This window comes from Triticum dicoccoides, chromosome 7B (genome assembly GCF_002162155.2).
Source record: "Triticum dicoccoides isolate Atlit2015 ecotype Zavitan chromosome 7B, WEW_v2.0, whole genome shotgun sequence".
NCBI lineage: Eukaryota > Viridiplantae > Streptophyta > Magnoliopsida > Poales > Poaceae > Triticum > Triticum dicoccoides.
This window is the reverse complement of record NC_041393.1, coordinates 699,556,653-699,562,903: the sequence shown is the minus strand read 5'-3', so window position 1 is coordinate 699,562,903 and position 6,251 is coordinate 699,556,653. Positions and strand designations below refer to the sequence as shown.

Below are 6,251 nucleotides of genomic sequence, written 5' to 3'. Positions count from 1 at the left end.
CGTCAACCTGTCTATTACCTTGTGTGTTACACGGCCGACATTGTTGGCCGACGTGCAGCGTCAACCTGTCTATTACCTCGTGTGTTACACGGCCGACATTGTTGGCCGACGTGCAGCGTCAACCTGTCTACTACCTCGTGTGTTACACGGCCGACATTGTTGGCCGACGTGCAGCGTCAACCTGTCTATTACCTCGTGTGTTACACGGCCGACATTGTTGGCCGACGTGCAGCGTCAACCTGTCTATTACCTCGTGTGTTACACGGTCGACATTGTTGGCCGACGTGCAGCATCAACCTGTCTACGGAAAGCTGACTTCCAGTATCTTGAGGATAAAACGGCCGGTAAATTGGTTACTTGGGAGGGCCAAAACATTACCATCATTGGTCACACGGCGCTTGTCAGATCAGTCATCACCTCCCAATCCGTTTACTCCATCACACCCCTTATTGTCCGCCCCGCAAGGGACTCTGTACAACCTAAACAAGATTGAGAAGGCCTTCCTTTGGTCGGGATCGGACAAGACAACTGGTGCAAAGTGTAAAGTCAACTGGGAGGTGGTCTGTGGCCTAGGAGTTCTCAACACCGACAAGTTTGCCCGCGCCTTGCCATTGAGATGGCTTTGGCTTGAATGAAAAGAGCCGAGCAAACTATGGGTGGGTTTGGGAAACCCATGGACTGTGGAGGACCATGATTTCTTCTATGCCTCCACGACGATCATCTTGGGCAATGGTGCAAAAACACCTTTTTGGGACTCCCCTTGGTTGCTGCACGCGGATCCTCTGCCGTGCGGCAGGGTACCGTTTGGCCACTGACAGGTGGGCCCGCCGGGAATCAGGCCCGCATGTCAGTGGCCCCAACCGCATGTGCAGTACGTTAGGGAAGCTGCTTCCTTGGTTGCTTGGTCGGAAGCCCAAGGATATTGCCCCACTAATCTTTGAGGCCTCGAGGAGAAAATCCGGGAAAGTGCGTGAGGCTCTGACTGGGAACGACTGGATGCTAAAGATCAAGCGAGACACCGTCATCACCGGAAACCACGTTCGTGAATTCTTCACACTTTGGATGCTTGTTCATGATTTCCATCTTGACGAGTTTGCCGAAGATGACATTGTTTGGAAGCACTCCTTGGACGGGATTTACTCGGCGGCCACCACCTACAAAGCGCAGTTCCTCGGTTTGACTCTCTCCCCCATGGATTTCATGGTTTGGAAGGTTTGAGCGTCCCCAAAGGTTAAGTTCTTCGCATGGCTAGCCTTGCAAGGCCGGATTTGGACCGCCGATCGCTTGGAGCGCCGAGGTTGGCCAAATTGTGCCCTATGCCCTCTCTGCAAAAGAGAACAAGAAACAAGCATCCACCTCTTCGTCAAATGCCATTTCACCATCAGGCTTTGGAACATGGTCATTGCAAGATATGGGCTTGTGCACATGGACACCACCGTTTGGCATCTTCATGAGTCGCTCTTCGATTGGTGGGATAGGAGAACCGACATGACAAATCCTAATAGGAGAGCTATGGCCTCCCTCACCATGCTAGTGTCGTCGACTATATGGAACGAGCGGAATGCTAGGATCTTCTGGCACAAGAGCGCGCCGCCCCCGATCCTCCTCAAAATAGTTACTGATGAGGCTAGCCTCTGGGTTACTGCCGGTGCTAAGAAACTAGGGAAAATTGTATTAAGCGAGTAATTGCCATGCCGTGTGGGGTGGGATACTGTAACCGACTTAAACTCTATTCTCCTCTCATTTAATAGATGAGGTAAATTTTTTGCCTCCGTTTAAAAAAATCATTTTACTAAAGTGTGCCTCTTCTTTTTAGCTGACCAGACTTTAACGAGCACCATGCCGGGAAAGAGAGGCGCGGCCCTGCTCGAGCACCTTCCCGAGGAGATCATCGACAGGATGCTCATCCGGTTGCCGCCCAGGGACATCGGTCGCTGCCGCGTCGTCTGCGCGTTGTGGCTGGTGTCACCTCCACGCCTAAATTTATGCTCAAATACCACGGCCGCCAGCCGTCGCTCCACATCGTCGCATCGCCTCCAAGAGAGCAGAATTCCAATTCCGTATCTTGAGATGCAAGAAGAAGATGAAGAGCCCCCACTCTCCGCAACAGGGAATGTCTGAACTGAATGTGCAGGCCGTTTTGTTTTGCATTTGTAGTATTATTACTTATTAGTGTTGCTAGTAGAACATGACATGTCATTTGGATGGTCCGTAGTAGCACATATGCTTTCATGTTTGCTGATAGCACATGACGAACCTTTTCTTCTATAGGCTGAATGTTTGATCTTTGTTGTTCGGTATGCAATCTCGCGCCAACACATGAGTTAGCACTTTCTCATAGCTCTTGACATCTCATCAACTTTGTGCAAGCGTATTTCTTATCACTTAACTGTACTTCCTCCGTCCAAAAATTCTTGTCTTAAATTTGTCTAAATACGAATGTATGAAGTCATGTTTTAGTATTAGGTACATCCATATCTAGACAAATCCAAGACAGGAATTTTGAGGCGGAGGGAGTACATATTTGTGACTGATCGTTTGTGTCCAGGGTTTTACGTTTCCGGGGCAGAAAAAAGTTGTTAAAGATGCGCACTCCTGGAGCAAGATAAATATGATGGGTTTTTCTTTCTACAGATAAAAAATGTGTAGCTTATAATTACAAGGTGTCAGTTTCGCTGATTTAAGACTGGCTACATTTCTTTTCAAGTGTGAATCAACATTGTTCACCGGGAGCTACTAGGCATCAGACTAGTCGGTGGCCGCTGGAAGGAAGCATGCACATCGTCCGATCCAGCAGCTAACTCTCCCGTGTAAGTCAATTTGCATGCAGATTTGACAGTAATTGCAATTAATTTCTTTCCTAACAATTTCGCGCTGAAATCAAGGCATAATTATTTAAAGATATTTTGTTACGTAATTTCCAACATGAGGACCCTTGCTTCCTAAAAATTGCTTCCAAACGGATCGTTGATTCCAAAAAATTATTTGGATCGTACGAAGTTTTTAATCGTATAAGGATTATTTTTCTTTGCTTCCTACGTTGTTTTCAACCGTGACGGTCCTTGCTTCTGAAGCTTCAGTTTAATTTGCTTCCGAAGCTTAATCTTTATTGTTTTGGACTTATTTTTTCTAAATTTCTTTCGATCAAATTGCTTCCGTGTTGTCTCGATCAAATTGTTTCCATACGATTATAGTTTGTTGCATGGAAACTGGAGATTGCTTCGGTTTTGTTACAGTTCTTTGAGACTGTTTTAGTCTTGTAGTTAGAAGTCGGGTCCAGTGTATTGTTTGAGTAGGAAAAAAAAATATGTTTCACGCGACTAGAGATTTTTTTTTGAATGTATCGACAATTGTGACTCCAACAAAATAAAAAACTATTTCCATCATACAATGCATAAAAAAATAGAACATGCTTCCAAAGAAAATACAATTTGCTTCAACTATTTTCAAATTTGCTTCTAGAGAAGTTGCTTCGAACCCCACCTACACAATACAAATGGTCCAAGGGTTTTTTCACGATCTTCATGCCTGGTGGTCCACCTTGACGATTATGGCACAAGGAAGAGTGGAACCATCAAAGCACACCTCGGCGACGATGCTGAGGACGTACATGACAAACTAGCAAGACCATGGAAACACGCCCACCGGGATAACACCAACTGAAACATCTATGAATTGCTTCATCACTGGTGGACTGACATCTATAAATGTTAGACATTAGCAAAGATAATATATGGGAATCTTCAAAACAATTGATAACATAAGATCAGTGTAAAAATAACTAGCATGAGAGATACAAATTTAACTGGTATGAGAGATAAGAATTTAACCGGTTAAGCACACAGCGTCAATGAGGAAATGACATCAGTATGAAGCATGAAAATGTGTTATCTTAACTCATCTTAGTTTGAAGCATAGAAAAATAAACATGGAAATTAATTAAGAGTGCCAACATGGGGAAGCATGTTTGTCACGTTATTATACAAAAATCACCAAAATTGGTTGAACTATGGAAGCAAACTATCTAAACTGAAGAAGCATATGTAGTATTATTTTTGGAAGGCCATTAGTAGGAAGCATGAAATGAGTGATATCTCAACACAATTTGTCTTAATAGGAAGCATATTTGTGTCTTGTTTATGCCAAATTCGCAGATATTCACTAATGAGTTGGTGATCCCACTACACGAAGACATAACAAAATCGGATCCAATGGTAGTACGAGCCATATCACATTTTCGCAATGGTCGTAGCAAGAATAATTATGATAGAAGCATATACGAGAAATCAAAGTAGGAAGCATGCCTGACAGGAGCAACGATTTGATGCCATCATGCACTAGAAGCATAGAAATTTAATTTTATAAATTTGCATACTTGCCGGACAAGATTTGGGCGCACAAGTTTTTTTTCTTGAAACGGAGGCAAAAGCTTTGCCTCATCCCATTAATAAAGAAGGAGTATAAAACAAAGTCTTAATGAGGGTCAGTACTCCTCAACAAATGCGAAAACAAAAAATGACTACTCTCGCGGCATCAAGGATCCCAAGTGTTTAGCCACGGCCAAAACCCAATTTCTGGCCTCCACCTTGATGCCCTCTAGCACCGTGGTAGGCATTAAGGATTTCTTCTGGAACACGCTCGCGTTTCTCTCTTTCCAAACCTCCCAACAGACTAGCATTATAAGCGAAGAGACCGCCTTCCTCCGGTGTCCGCGACCAAGGACCGTTCTAACAGGGCCGGTCCTGAGATTTATGGGGCCCGGGGCGAGACTAGAATCAGGGGGGCCTCAATATAAACGTCACAATAATATTCAGTATATGTATATGTGAAATATTATTAATTAACAGTATAGTAAAATGCATCCAAAATCAAATAATTTGTATTTTACCTTAAAATTTACCTCTCACATTGGTAGATGCAATTATGTTTACTATGTTATCAGTATAAATCTCATTCAATAATTTTTAAAGTTACCTAACTATTTAAGCTCCCTTGCAAATTTACGAACCTCACACCCACTATATAGCTATTTAAAAGATGTTCATGCTTCTTACAGTATGACAATAACTATCACATCAGGCAGCATACCTTGGCCATCATTCAGACATCCAGTGCCTCCTTATACATGTCCTTGATAAAAGAAATTCTTCTTGAAGCATTCGAACCATCTTATAAGCTCTAGGGATAACACGGATAATGAGTTGAATGCCATAAACTATATGACAGAACTGAGGAGCAGAAGATGCAGTATATTACTAGATATCATCTCCAGATCCAAAAGACGTTATTTTCTATCAACTTTGATCCTGAAGGTATATGTTGAATTTTTTTTCTAAAAGGAAGGAACCATCTGAATGTTTTTGAGAAAAGTGGTTTTGCAGAATCACTACAAAACCATAAATTGATCGAGAAGTATCGTACAGAATTTGACGTAACTTAGTGGTTAATCCTGCTACAGTAGGCATCATCCCCTACTCATAATTTCTCTAAATTAAGCAGTAACATCACGACCCTAATTTTTGGATGCCAAACTTAAATCCGGCTCATGGTGACTATTCATCGAGAGCAAGGAAGGGGATAAATCTGAAAATCCATACAATCCCACAAGAGCGAAGCGATCCTTACAAGGGCCTGAAGACCAGCGTACCTGTGTGCTCCTCATCTCTCGCCGCCGTCATAGCGGTACTTTGGCGTTGTGCGCTGATTGGATCCTGAAGTTTGGCGTTGGCGGCGGGCGATGGGTATCCACGACGGAACAAAAGGAGACCAGGGCGTTGTGCGCTACCTAAGGCCTCGGCAGCATTGGTCATGCCGTCCATGCATTGGGCCAGGCCCAGTATCTCAGCGAGAGGGATGGATGGATCGCAACATGAAAACACATCGCACTCGTCGGCTACCTTCTTTGTGTGATAGTAACGATGAAATTAGGAAAACGTACGACGTGATCTGACCTGCTGCTGTACGGCATACCTGGTCAGAGGGGGCCCCTGGATTTGGGGGGCCCGGGGCGGCCGCCCCCCCTGCCCCCCCTCAGGGCCGGCCCTGCGTTCTAATCCACCACTCATGGACCGAAGAGATTCCAGCCCAGTCGGCGGTGTCGAGCACCGGCGTGTCAAGCCAACATCTCACCGCATTTCAAATGCGCATGGAGAACCTACACTGAAACATAATGTGTGCCGCCGTCTCTGGCTCCCTTTTGCAGAAGGGGCACAGAGCCACGCGAAAAATCATGTTCTTGTTGATGAACCACG

At 44.6% G+C, this 6,251-nt stretch overlaps 1 long non-coding RNA gene across 1 annotated transcript; it reads right to left on the bottom strand.

The window, feature by feature from the left end:
- Positions 1 to 3,366: 3,366 nt before the first annotated feature.
- On the bottom strand, positions 3,367 to 5,761 carry LOC119336481. Its single transcript, XR_005162556.1, has 3 exons — positions 5,648 to 5,761; positions 5,089 to 5,178; positions 3,367 to 3,701 (listed from the first exon to the last, which is right to left on the bottom strand). It is a non-coding gene; the product is annotated as an uncharacterized LOC119336481 (long non-coding RNA).
- Positions 5,762 to 6,251: the final 490 nt, after the last annotated feature.